Source organism: Musca autumnalis, unplaced genomic scaffold (assembly GCF_047663935.1).
Source record: "Musca autumnalis isolate F117 unplaced genomic scaffold, ASM4766393v1 scaffold_3, whole genome shotgun sequence".
Lineage (NCBI taxonomy): Eukaryota > Metazoa > Arthropoda > Insecta > Diptera > Muscidae > Musca > Musca autumnalis.
In genome coordinates, this window is record NW_027411866.1 from 180,080,994 (window position 1) to 180,095,878 (window position 14,885).

At 33.9% G+C, this 14,885-nt stretch overlaps 1 long non-coding RNA gene across 1 annotated transcript in view; it reads right to left on the reverse strand.

The window, feature by feature from the left end:
• Positions 1-14,478, reverse strand: part of LOC141398560 (uncharacterized) — a 440,123-nt gene extending 425,645 nt beyond the window's left edge. Inside the window, exon 1 of the long non-coding RNA XR_012411661.1 lies at positions 14,142-14,478. This is a non-coding gene — a long non-coding RNA (uncharacterized lncRNA). The remainder of the gene's footprint in view (positions 1-14,141) is intronic.
• Between the last annotated feature and the right edge of the window lie 407 nt (positions 14,479-14,885).

The following is a 14,885-nucleotide window of genomic DNA, read 5'->3' on the forward strand; positions in this document are numbered from 1 at the left end:
TCGTAATATTTTATACCCCCAAAGGAAGACTAAAAACCAAATTTCAGCTATTTTAGTTGGATAATAAGGCTAAAATCATCAAAATTACATAAATCGGCAGGTACCGGCCTATGGGAGTTATATCAAAAAATATATAAATAATACAAATCGGCCAAATATATCAATAAATGAAGTAAAATTGTGAATCTAAAGCTATACTTATCATAATTATGGATAAACATAAAATAAAACATCAACTTTTATTTCCTGCACGCGAGATCTGCATTTTTTCCAACTGTGCGATATAGATTAAGGATTTTTTGCTGCAATATTTTTTATATTTTTTAGTAATTATTCTTTAAAATTTCTGTGTTGTGTTATATAATTTAAGAAATAATCCTAATAATGGTATTGAAAACTAACAACAATGTCATTTTATGGTAGGATTTTTCTAATAAAAAAACTCCTGAAGAAGTTGGAAAAAGACCAACGAAACGTTGAGTTAAATATGAAATAAATTAGGTTTATCTTTTCCATAAAAACAACTGGCCGAATCAGTCCGGTGAAAACACTTTATCTATATATGAAGAAAAGACAAATTTTTTTAGTTTTCCATAAGAAAAAAATTAAAAAAATTTTTTTAAGCTACATGAATGATTTTTGGTGCATACATTGGGGAAAAAATCCCATTCTTAAATCTGTTCGAGATACTAAATTTGGTTGGTGCGCGCAAAAGTTATGGCGGTTTCAATTCTGATAAAAAGAAAAAAATCTTTAAAAGACTCTAATCATTATATTGAGAAACTCTCTTAATTAGGGGCTCCCTACATACTATATGGTTACTGAGGTCCCATAACTTTAGTGAAAAAGTTGTAAATTTTCGCGGAAATTAGGAAAGCATTCAAAACAATTGGTAGTTTACAACTTGTTCTAATAAAATTCTAGCTGTTTATGCATCTGAAAAATATATAAAAAATATGTATGTAATCTATACATCGCGAAGATTCAAATGAAACCAAAACTATACAAATCCGTTTAGCGGTTTGCATATTATAGCAAAAAACAAAAAATATATTGAGGACATTTATAAAATTTTTGTAAGAGAAAATATTTATTAAAATTTATTTTGTGAGTTAGTTGAACAAAATGTAAGAAAAATAGGTCGGAGTTTTTCTTCTATTTTAGTTAAATTCCACGCAATAAATCACATTTTTTATTCTAATCACTTCTCGAAAACACGCTAACATCTACCAGAAGATATGGATATCTTTCAAATAAATGTTGGGTTCCTTTAAATAGGGTATAATCTTGAAATAAAATTGTATCGGGTAATGTTCATTTTGAAATGCGTGTAAATCGCGAAATCCTCAAAATCACTTGATGCGCATGCGGTTTACCAATACAGCGAATTCTTCTCTTTTAATTTGTACACATTTGCCAGGATTTACTTTGGCCGCTAAGATGTAGCATCGTCTGCAGTTTAGTGTGCAACAAACTGTATTACGCTTATATTTTGCACAAAGTGCATACACTTTTAATGCGCATCCGATTTCACTATCAACCGTGAAAAATACATCGATCTAAACATATTTCAATAAAATCCATCAAGAACCGTGGATGTAGCATCACACAGTATTTTTTGGATAAATCGGATACAGCTCCCATGCCACTAAATTTTTCAAACCGCTGTTTTCGCACAAACGCGAGTGATAATTCACTTTCTTCATTGAAATGGAAACGATCCACATAAAACGCTAGTTAGTCAGCGATATTTTGAAAAACATTTTTTGCAAATTTTCAATTTTTGCAGTAGCCATTTCCGCCGTTCTAGTAGATGGATTTTTACGATCTGTGATTCATATGATCCGGATCGTCGAAAAACTAAAATATCGCGGGGTACCAGCACACTCAAAACGATATTGTAAATACTGTACCCAAAAAATAGGTTTTTTAGAAAAAATATCGCACTAAATTTTGGCCTTTGGCAGTAGATTACTCTGCTGCTGTGTGGGCTACATACTTAATATACATATCAGATTATGCGAAATTTTGACTTTTCCTCATATATAAAATTGAAATTTGTTTGTCTGTTTGTTTGTTTGTGCCTTACAGACTCGAAAACCGCTGAACAGATCTTACTGAAATGTTTAGGGTACATTGCTACATGACCTGGAATGAAAATAGGCTATATCATTTTTTGAAATTTCGCGTTGATCTGGAGATATAGCATCAAAACTTGAGGTACCTCCAAAAAATTTAGATTTTGTATGCAAATATCTTTAGAACTGTTACAGATACAATCTCCAAATTTTGTATGCGTGACGGAATTTGATGTAGAAATAAATTTACCAAATTATATTCAAATCGGTTCAGATTTGGATATAGCTCCCACATACATATATTTTCGGCCGATTTCCTTATTTTATGTACCAAACATGCTATTTATGTCCAATTTTGATGAAATTTGGAATGTATGACGGAACTTGGTCTGGAAATAAACGTGCCAAATTATATCAAAATAGGTTCAGATTTGGATATAGCTCCCACATACATATATTTTCGGCCGACTTCCTTATTTGATGCACCAAACACGCTATATATGTCCAATTTCGCTGAAATTTTGAATGTCTGATGGAATTTGTTTTAGAAATAAATGTTATCTAATATATAAAAGGCAATGTGTGTATGTTAGTATGTTTGTTTGTTTGTATGTTTGTATGTTTGTATGTTCCGAATAGACTCAAAAACGGCTGAATAGATTTTCTTGAAAATTTCAGATAATGTACTGGGAACACCGGTGGTGAAAATAGGCTATATATTTTTTTGAATGGTCGTCGCGGAAGTGAAATATCGCGGTCATCCCAAATTATTCAAAAATGTATTATTTCAGATAATATACCTAATTTTAGTAAGCGTGACTACAAAACCGCTATAACACTGGCTTCAATATGTGGGATAACGCGGTCAACGCCATATTTTGGAATACAGTAAAATCCCGATGACATGAGATGTCACTATATAGAAATTCCGAAAAATCGATTGGGAAATCTTATGAAATTTTATATGTGGAGTTTTTAGGTCTGAGAATAGGTCGTAATCTATTTTTTTTATCCCGCTAAGTGTAGTGACCGGTGGTCCTCCCCACAATTTTTTTAAGAAAACCGCGAAATTCAAGATACGTTTTAATATATTGTTTACAAATTTTTTGCAATGCTATGGTAATTACAGTCTTGACCCTGAATGGTCGTCGCGGAACTGAAAATCGCGGTCATCCCAAAATTTTCAAAAATGTATTATTTCAATTAATTAGAACTGTCGTAAGCTGTTTTTATACGGCTAGGAGTAGTGACCGGCAGTCCTCCCCCACAATGTTTTTAAGAAAATCTGAAATCTTTGATATTTTTGAACGTATTGTTTACAGATTGTTTTCCCTGAATGATCGCGGTCATCACAAAGTTTTCAAAAATGTATTATTTCAATTAATATACATAATTTTAGTAAGCGTGACACAAAAATTATAGTAACACTAGCTTGAACAAGTGGGATAGCGCGGTCGTGAGCTATTTTAATACGGCTAAGTGTAGTGACCGGAGGTTCTCCTTCATAATTTTTTTTTTAATCTGCAGTCCATGATATTTTTGAACGTATTGTTTACAGATTGTTTGCAATACTACTGTAATTACTGTCTTGACCCTGAATGGTCTTCGCGGAAGTGAAATATCGCGAAAAGTGAAATATCGCGGTCATCACAAAATTTGCAAACATTTATTATTTCAGATAATATACATAACAATATATACATTACAAAAGCGTGCCTAAAAAACGCTATAAACGCTGAACACTAAACAATAAGTGGGACAGCGCGATCAACTCCACATTTTGGAATACAGTAAAATCCGGATAACTTGAGAGGTCACAAGATCGAAATTCCAGAAAGATCCATTGGAAATCAGACAAAGTTATTGATATACAATACAATATCATCATTGGAATCAGAATACCGCGATCGTGTTCGATTTTTGAAAATATTATAATTACGGATAAAATCTCAAAATGTGGGAAGTGAAACTTCATGAGCATTGATTTCAGTCCTTGGAATAGCTAGGTAAAGATACATTTTATAAATACAGCAAAATCTTGATAATAAAAACTACAATTTATAGAAGTAATTTTTTTATGAATTATATAAATGTTGCCATACATATCCCGAAGGAACATACATTTTGCTGAGGGGTATTTTACCACTATTGCATATAGAGCGCGAAGAAAAAAAGCGTTACGTTCGATCGGCCTGAATGAGGTTAAATCCACCAAAAATAGCGAAAATCAGGCGCCACCGTTCTATGGGAGCTATATCAAAACGTGAACCTATTACTGTTACATACCGAGCGCAAATAAAAAGGCGTGTCTTTCGGTCGATACGAATATTTATGCTCTCCTCTTTAAAATATATTAAAACCAGATTTCAGCCATTTCGGTGTGATAATGATGTTAAATCCTCAAAAATAGCGAAAATCAGTTGGTACCGTTCTATGTGAGCTTTATCAAAACGTGGACCTATACCAACAATTCTTTGCAGTAATAATTACGACCCCAACCGAGACCAACAATCCAATATATAGCAATGTTAATTGACGTGCACCGACCATTATATGTGGGTCACAAAGTGCTTAAACTGTCGATTTATGGTGAAGGGTAGAGATTTTATATCTTAAATTTGGGGGATACCATTATATGGAATTTATGTCAAAACATTGATTTATATTATGAAGTTCCTAGAGGGATGCCTAATTATGGGTGTATCAATACTGGATAGATAACTAAAGTTTACACGGAGAACCCAAACAACGGGCCAGCAACGCGGACCGGGTCAGCTAGTATTATATATTGAGATTGATTCAGATTTGGATATAGCTCCCATACACATATATTTTCGGCCGATTTCCTTATTTCATGCACCAAACACGCTATATATGTCCAATTTCGATGAAATTTGGAGGGTCTGACGGAATATGTTCTAGAAATAAACGTGCTAAATTATATAGATACCGGTTCAGATTTGAATATAGCTCCCATATATATTTTCGACCGATTTTCCGCATTTAATGCACCAAACACGCTATATACGTCCAATTTCGCTGAAATTTGGAATGTGTAACGGAATTTGGTGTAGGCATAAATGTGCCGAATTATATCGAAAGCGGTTCAGATTTGGATATAGCTCCAATATATATTTTCAGCCGATTTTCCACATTTTATGCACCAAACACGCTGTATATGTTCAATTTCGCTGAAATTTGGAGGGTCTGACGGAATTTGTTCCAGAAATAAATGTGCTAACTAATATAGAGATCGGTTCGGATTTGAATATAGCTCCCATATATATTTTCGGCCGATTTTCTGTAGTTTATGCACCAAGCACGTTATATATGTCCGATTTTGCTGAAATTTGGAATGTGTTACAGAACTTGGTCTAGAAATAAATGTGCCAAATTATATCGAAATCGGTTCAGATTTGGATATAGCTCCTGTATATATTTTCGGCCGATTTCCTGTATTTTATGAACCAAACTCGCTATTAATGTCCAATTTCTGTGAAATTTGGAATGCGTAACGGGATTTGGTCTAGGCATAAATGTGCCAAATCATATCGAAATCGGTTCAGATTTGGATATTGCTCCTATCTATATTTTAGGCCGATTTTCTGTATTTGATGCTCTAAACACGCTATATGTGTCCAATGTCGCTGAAATGTGGGATGTCTGACGGAATTTGTTCTAAATATAAATGTGCCAAATTCTATCGAGACCGGTTCAGATTTAGACACAATACATATGTCCAATTTCACTGAAATTTGGAAATCGTGACGCAATTCGTTCTAGAAATAAATGTGCCAAATTATATCGAAATCGGTTCAGATTTGGATATAGCTCCCATATATATTTTTGGCTGATTTTCCGTATTTTATGCACAAAATGTGAATGTAAGACGGGATTTGGTCTAAAAATATATATGACAAATTATATCGAGAGCGGTTCATATAGGAATATAGCTACCCATATAAATTTTCGGTCGATTTAACGTTTTTGTTACGTATGTTCAATTTCAATGAAATTTTGAAGACTTAGCAGTCAGTAAAAGTCATCATTATTTACAGAAGTACTTATAGTTGGGAAGGAATTGACCAAGGCTGTTAAGTATCATATCTTTGAGAGACTTCTTAAGATTTATGTTTTATTATGATATATCTAAATCATTAGGAATACTTATAGGCGGAAAGGCTTTCGAAGGAGTGTTACCTCCTGAAACCTAAAAAAATACCATAATAGCTCCATAATAACCCTGAATAGGTATATAACTCCTTCATATCTCCTATATTTATTCGTTAAAATATTAAAAACGTTAATATAATTATGGCATTCCATTATATTTTATCGTAGTCGGGGCAGCAAAGCGCGCAGGGTTCTTCTTCTTTATTTGCCGATCCGCATTCGGATTTTGGCGATCATACAATAACAAATTAAGTATTTTTAGCTGTATATATAGATATATGTTTATGAATATGTTGTGGTAAATTATTCAGCAATGGTGATCTCTCTATTCCTCGCAGCGTTGATAAGGCTTCTTTCATTTGGTTGATTTGTCCACTCCAAAATGTTTTTTATCCAGGAAATTTCTCTTCTTCCTCTTGGCCTTTTTCCCTCAATTTGACATTTAATTATGCTCTGGATGACAGAATACTTTTCGTTTCTCATTATGTGTCCCATATAGGATATCTTCCTACTTTTTATGATATCAAGAAGTTGTCGTTTAGTGTTCATTCTTCTCAGGACTTCTTCATTTGGTACTCGGTCAGTCCAAGGAATTTTCAGTGTTCTGCGATAAATCCACATTTCAAATGCGTTCAATTTTTGTTCGTCTATTGACTTTATTGTCCATGTCTCGGCAGCATATAGTAGAGTGGACCATACATAACATTTTATGAAGCGCATTTTTGTTGTGATGTTGACGTCATGACTTGTTAATATTTTGCGATGGTTAAAAAAGGATTGCCTAGCTACTTCTATTCGGCATTTTATCTCTCTCGAGGCATCCCATTGGTCATTTATAAGGACCCCAAGATATTTAAAACTCCTTACCCGTTCTATTTCGTCATTTTTTATTTTCAATGATGTGTTGTTTTGGTAAGTTTTTCTACTTATTACCATATATTTCGTTTTATTAATGTTAATCTTAAGACCATACAATTCGCTTTTTTGAGTAAGCGAGTTAACCAGTTTCTGTAGACCATATAGGCTAGTGGCAATTAATGTTGTGTCGTCGGCGTATCGTATATTGTTTATTAATTCAGAGTAATTCACCCTTACGCCAATTTGCTCGTTTTCAACTGCTTCTTGAAATATTTTGTTGGAGTATAAATTAAATAATAGAGGTGATAGGATACACCCTTGTCTAACGCCTTTGGATATTGGGATATTGTCAGTGAGTTCTCCATCAACTTGAATGTTTGCAGTTTGTTGCCAATAAAGGTTTTTTATGCATCTTATTTCCTTTTCTGTTATTCCGGTATCCATCAAGATATCCATCATTTTTTATGCCTGACCGTATCGAAAGCTTTTTCGTAGTCGACGAAACATAAGAATATATCTTTTTGAACATCTCTACATTTTTGAATAAGGACTTGGATACTTAGTAGTGCCTCTCGCGTTCCCATGCCTTCTTTCAGGGTTCAGGGTTCAGCTAGTATTAAATAAAAAGGAATATGTTACAGTGTTTCATTTATAAATGCACTAAAAGCTAAAAAATAATTTTTCTCTTATTCTCTTTTGTTTGTGGACAATATCTAGCAATAGAACCATAGTTCGTATGATTATTAAATTCTTATCCAAAATGTAAATATAATTTTCATACGCCCCAATATGTGTTTATGATTGTAATTATATACCTTTCCGCAACCAAAACGAAAGCATGTGTGAATGTATGAGTGAAAAAAGCAACCACCAAATGATGTTTATATCCTCAGCATTTATGCTAACGAGGGTATTTACACTTCCATAGGGCCAAAATGTGTATCATCGAAAGAATGGTTTTAGACACCAAGCCTGTCTTGACGAAATCCATATCAGACAAGTTGGAGTTGATTTAGCCACGTCCGTCCGTCTATCTGGCTGGCTGGCTGGCTGGAACGCACAATAACTCTCGAACGGATCAACCGATTCGGTACAAAATTTGGGTTTCGTAATATTTTGTCCAAATTTAGTTTAAGTTCGAAGATCGGTTATAGCGGTCCCCTCCTTCCGGTACCTCCTCCACAAAAGTTCGAAAATGTTCGGAACAATTGAGCGCAGGATAACTCTTGAAGTGAGTGACCGATTTAGTCCATCCTAATATATCTAGCAGATATAGATCAGATTCGAATATGGACTATATTTGTCTCGAGTACCTACCACACAAACTTTCGGATAAGTTCACTTTAAGACCTGCTCTCGAATAACTTTGATTTTTGTTGAAGCAACTTTTATTCGCTGCCTCCATTACGACGGCAATTTTTTAGGGGCAAGTCCATACTTCTTGAGAAAACAGTCCGAAAGGTGTAAATACCTATGGCACCATATAGTCGGTGACATGCTTAAGTGTTCTATACGCCACTTTCCTGTTTTGAGATAATCACATTTTAATGTTTGCTTTCAAACCTTGTAAATCCAAAATTAATGTACTGATTTTTAGAATGTATTTTAAAATTTGTAAGTTATTAAAATATTAATTTCATACCTGAAGTAAACTTAAGCTTCCGAGCTTATCTCGGAAACTAGAGCAGATAGGAAAAATCCGACCAAAAACGCAGAAAGAGCACACGCGAAAAAAAAGGAAACCACCTATACCTCGAAAAGTCATCATAAATGACGTATGGAACACTTTAGCATGACTACGACGAAATGTCGTGGCTGGAGAGCACGATAACTCTCGAACTGATCAACTGATTTTACCCAATTTGGCCTTCGTCATATTTTGTCCAAACTTAATTTCAGTTCGAAGATGGACTATGCCATTCCACAACTTTCGGTATTTCCCCCAATATTTAAAAATTTTCACTAAAATGATATACACGATATCTCTTGAATTTGGTCCAAACTTTGGATTTCCTAATATTTTGTCCAAATTTAGTTTAACTTCTAAAAAATTGAAGCTATAACAATTGTTTAGAGTTACAAATTACAAATTTAGTGGAAGATATCGAAAAGCGTGGTAACCGAAATCGGTGTAGTGAAGTACAAATCTGAGAGTTTGAAAATCTACTCATAGGGGAAATGTCCTGTAGCGGGGCATCTATGTAAGTATCGATTAAAGCATCATTAACATAAAAAACGAGTGTTACATATCACTGGAAAATTTAAATAAAAAATCTTAATTTTCATATCTTTACAAGGAAATTAAAGTGATCATAAAAATGTGTCATAAAAATAGTGGCATACATACATACATACATGTAAACTCATATGCAATGTATATGTGAGATTTTGGTGGTAAATAACTAGTGTTTGGTTTTCTGACCATTTAACTTTTTATTTGTAGATATAGCCATTGCCACCACATACATATGTATGATGATGGTGTTCTTTCATTCCCACTCGATGGTGTTGCTTTCAACTTTTTGTGTGTTGACCTCAAATATGTAAATGTAAAAAAATAATTGAGTTGCGAAAATTTAGCCTCCAACAACGACAATCTAGTGTTAAAAATATAATATTTTTATGCAATGGAGTTTAATTTTTCTAGGTTATCTCTGGCATGAGTAGCATGTGAGAGACTCTTCTAAGTATTTTATTTTATGGTATAAATTATGGTTTGTACCGAATGATCAAGGGCACACATATACGCCCTTTTTTTGAACATTTATCTAGGGTAACCTTTATTCTTGTATATGGATTCAATTTTATCTTCTTTCGGTTCTGTTTTTATATACATACATACCAAACTGTGGTAAAAGGAAACGAGAGAAGCCCAATAGTTCATTTTAGGGATATGCATATAATCACTTTTTAAGTCGGTTTAAGCATGTCATGTATGGCCTCAAAAGTTTTTAACGCATCTAAATAATGGTCGTAGAACCATATTTATACATACCAAAATGAATATCTCGACGAGCTGAGTCGATCTAACTATGTGTGTTCGTCCCTCCGAGGTGCGCACGTCTGTCCATCAAAACCTTGTAATCACGCTACAGGTCGCAATTTTGATCGGATCGTCACAAACTTAAAAGTTTTTATTTCTTCTTTTTCGGTATTTCTAGTTGGACATTTCTTTTCTTTCTTTTATGTTTTTTTTTATACTGTGCATGTGCTGCTGTTGCTAACCTTGCCTTATTGATATTTTTTAAGAAGAACAATACAACTTTGTTTGCAAATGAAAACCAACCGGGTTATGTTTTTATGTTGACTCCAAACAAGGGAAAGAAGGTTTATTGTAGATATCATTGCTTTGTTTTATCCTTTGGATCTGGCTTTAAGATAGATTTAGATTTTGTTTTACGCTATAAAAAACAATAAGAGAAGTGGAGAACGCAGAATAATTTAAACAATGTATATACAATAATAAGCTATGCAGGAGAAAAAAAAAATGCAGCCGATACCTTCTTATAGTTAAGGCCACAAAGCGCCTTGAATGTTAACTAGTAAAAAAGTATCAGTCGGCTTAGCCGACAGAGATATACCCAATTTAATTTGAAACAATTTATTCTAAAAAATACTTCATAGGCACAAAAATGTGGATAAGGATTAAAGTTCAAAAGGTACTTAAAAGAATGGACCGACATAGTCCATTATGGAAGTGGATCTTATTTTGGGGGTCATATACATACTTTTCGATAGATATGGCGCCCTCTAGCCATTTCAGTTGGTCATTGTATAACTTTAGCACCAGTATTCCAGGAAGAATGGCCTTGTCCACGGAAAACATAATATCCCTTAGGAGAAAAAAATAGACAAAATATTGGGATATCCAATTTAGTGACATTCTTTATATATTGGGGGAAAGTACCGGAAGCTGTGGACCGGTATTACCCATCCTCAAACTGAAACTAAGTTTGTACAAAATATGACGAAGGCCAAATATTGGACCAAATCGGTTGATCAGTTCGAGAGTTATCGTGCGCATTAGCCAGCCAGATAGACAGACGGACGGACATTGCTAAATCGACTCCGAAATGTCTGAAACACATTTCTTCCAAACATACTTGGGGTCTAAACCCATTATTTCGATGAGGCACATTGTGCCCGTATGAAAGTGTATATGGTAAATTTCGAATTTCCTTTACAATTCCAGGTTTTCACTAAAAAATCATCATTTCAAAAACTGAAAAACCAATTGATAATTCCCTTCGCCGGGATGAAATCATGATATTGGTAGCGATCAGTAGATTTTGCAAGCTGTCAGTGCGTTTTGTAAACATTTTTCTCTGCAAAGAGGAAAGTGATGAAGTTAAGCCAATGGGGGAAACTCCAGACTCTTAAACAATCATATGATTGAATCTTCAACTAAAACAAAACAAACAAAAAACAGCGAAGGCTCGCGCAAAACGGAATTTTGTAAATAAAATTCCAACGACATACTCACAGGTAACTGTGTTGATGTTATTTCAACTTAACAGAAATCGATGATTTCTTAGTTGAATCGTGCTGTCAGCTTGCAAATATTTTGTTCTGGTGTTTTTTTGGGAAAGCCGAAAAGTGAGCATCATTCTCATTAACATGAGAATACTCGATGCTTAAAAAGTTCAGGTTTTCACTAAAAAATCATCATTTCAAAAACTGAAAAGCCAATTGATAATTCCCTTCGCCGGGATGCAATCATGATATTGGTAGCGATCAGTAAATTTTGCAAGCTGTCAGTGCGTTTTGTAAACATTTTTCTCTGCAAAGAGGAAAGTGATGAAGTTAAGCCAATGGGGGAAACTCCAGACTCTTAAACAATCATATGATTGAATCTTCAACTAAAACAAAACAAACAAACGAAAAAAAATTAAAAAGAAATTTTTACAAGCACATTCACGATTTTTGGTACATGGGTTAAGAAAAAAATCGTGGTTTCAAATCTGTTCGCGTTTAGAAAATTGGATGCTGCGCCCAAAAGTTATGGGGGGTTTTATTCCCTTATAAAGAAAAAATATTTAAAAATGCCCTTTGTGTTGTAATACCAAAATGTGTATATAAATCGGTAACAACATTTTATATCTATCCGTAGACGCCTAAATATTTGCTAAATTTATATTCATTATAGCGGAAAATCAAAAAATGATGAAGGAATGTTGGAGTAAATTTTATTTATTCTAACTCAGAGTCCATAAAAATCTCTAAAAAATAAATTAAAGATACGTACAGAATCTAGACAATGTCCAGAAAAATGTGAGACCAACATTTTACAGATTAGGATTTTAAATTGCATATTCCAGCTACAACAAAAGACAAAAGTTTATTGTTGGAACATTATTTCAAGAATATATTTTTTGGTTTAATACGAAAAATTTGAGAACATTTTAGGGAGTTATTCTACTATTTCGCTAAATTTCCAAACAAAACCTGAATTAGTTTGCTAAAACCTCTTCAAGGAAAATAGTTTATCATCGTGAAAGTATATTTGCTTAGTGAGATAAGCAATAGAATTAGGAAATAATATAACGCTCGAAATAGTTAAAATCAGTTGAGGCGCATGTGCTTTTCGCATAGAGCGAGTGCATCTCTGTCAATATGTTTGCATTTTTTCATGTTTCATTCAGCGACCAAAGTGTGCCATCAGTTGCATCTTACTACACCAAATGCTTCATGTGGGTAAAAATAACGCGATATGCATATGATTATAAGGCGCATCCAATTTCAGCGACCCCCTGTTAAAAATACGTCAATAAGACAAATTTTATACAGATTCGTAAAGAACCGCGGATGTGCTACCTGATTCTATTTTTTGTTAAATACGAATACTACTCCCGAATCTCTGTAAATTATGACACACCTTTTTGACAAATATTATAATCGCGTATAAAGGATTCCATTTATGTAACAATTTTTAAGGGAAATCGCGGTTTAGTATGCGGATTAGTCAAAATAACATTTTGCTTATTTTCCTATTTTAGGGTATCTATATCAGCGGTCTTAGTGGATGGATTTGAAAGCGGAAGGGTTCATTAGATCCGGCGCGTAAAAAAACTAAAATCACGCGGGGTTCAAGGGTACCTGAATCACAATTGTAAATTTTGAAGCAAAAAAATAGGTTTTTAAGGAAAATTTACGTACCAAAATTTCGACTTTGGACTCCTATTACTAGGGAGCTGTATGAAGCACACTCATGAGATATACATCAAACGACGTGGAATCTCGAGTTCTACATTCCAAGAAATTGTTTGGGTAATTATCTGGTTGCGCCCTCCAATTATAAGAAAAAATCAAAAAACCCAGATTTCAAAACTTCAAAATGTTAGCATCGATTTTAGGGGGATGCAGTGTATATATCGAAAAGTCATACATTAGAATCATGTTGCCCAAGGGGTATTCTTCAGTTCTTTCTTTGAGCTCAGGTCCGAATTTTCCCTGGTTTGACAAGAAATCAAGAAAAAACACAAAAAAACTTGCTAACTTCAACACATTTTTACCCATTTTTTAATATTACCACCAACACAGCTTCCACATAAATTATTTGTTATGGTTCATTTTATGCGACCCCGGCTAAAACACTTCAATTAATATAAATATATTCATATTGTATAAAATATATTGACAGTTCGCGACTTATTAAATGGTGAACCTCAACTTCAACGATTGTAAAACATTTTTGAATATTACCATATACCCTCGTTAGCATAAATGCTGAGGGTATAAAAACACGTACCTTAACGTGCTACGCTACTTCACCGACTTCTCGTTGAATGTGGTATCCCTTTCGGTGTTGTTATGTGAAATTGGCATTGGAGGAGTTTTCTTCTAGTATTTAAAATTGTTGAAGATGTCATTTCATTTCGTTATCATTGACATTGGTTGTTGTGTAGAGTAAAACTTTTTTTTTTAATAAAAATGCATATAATTGCATAGCTAAAAATTAAAACACCTTATCCATTGGGACCGTAAGTGTATCAGTTATTGCACACACACACATACACACATGCATAGACTTACAATATAAGGCTTGTCAAAGAAACCACAAAAACTTCACATTTTTGTTTTGGTCTTGAAATTTGTGGCTTTTTATTTTCACCGCCTTTTTGCTTTAGTTTTTGATTTTGGTGCTTCTGTCGTTGCCAAGAAGAAACATGTTTGCTGTTTCTTCTTTAGAACAACTTTTCATCACTTCCTTCCTTCCTTCCTTACTGTTTAGTTTGATTTAATTTTAATGCGTTGTTGGTTTTAAAGAAAACATAAAAAAGTTAGATGAATTTTACGAAAAATTTTGGAAGAATTTTATTTAGTTAACCGTTTTAATAAATCCGTTCACGTTCAAGCTCGGAGAGCGACTAAAGCTCACTTTGCCGCTGAGTTAGTGAAATTTTACTCTGTTGTCAGCAGCAGCAACAGTACTTTTCGCTAGAGTCATGCAACCTACATGGTTTTCTAGAAGAGTGCCCCAACATCCAAACGATACCTGCCTTTGCTATCCCCCACAGAAACATATGGAGTTGTTTTGCAACATTCCACTGTAAGTTGGGTAAACATCTTGTTGGATTCATTTGTTGTTCTCAACATTGCTCCCAATACGTGTACCAACATGCTATGGACCCAGCTCCTATCCACCATATAAACACATGGAGTTGTTTGGCAGCATTTTATGTCACATGGTGACGTTCAAATTGTGTAGAACATTTTGTAGAACAACATTGTTGAATCATCTTGTTGTATTGGCCACGTTTGCATACTGTCTCAAAC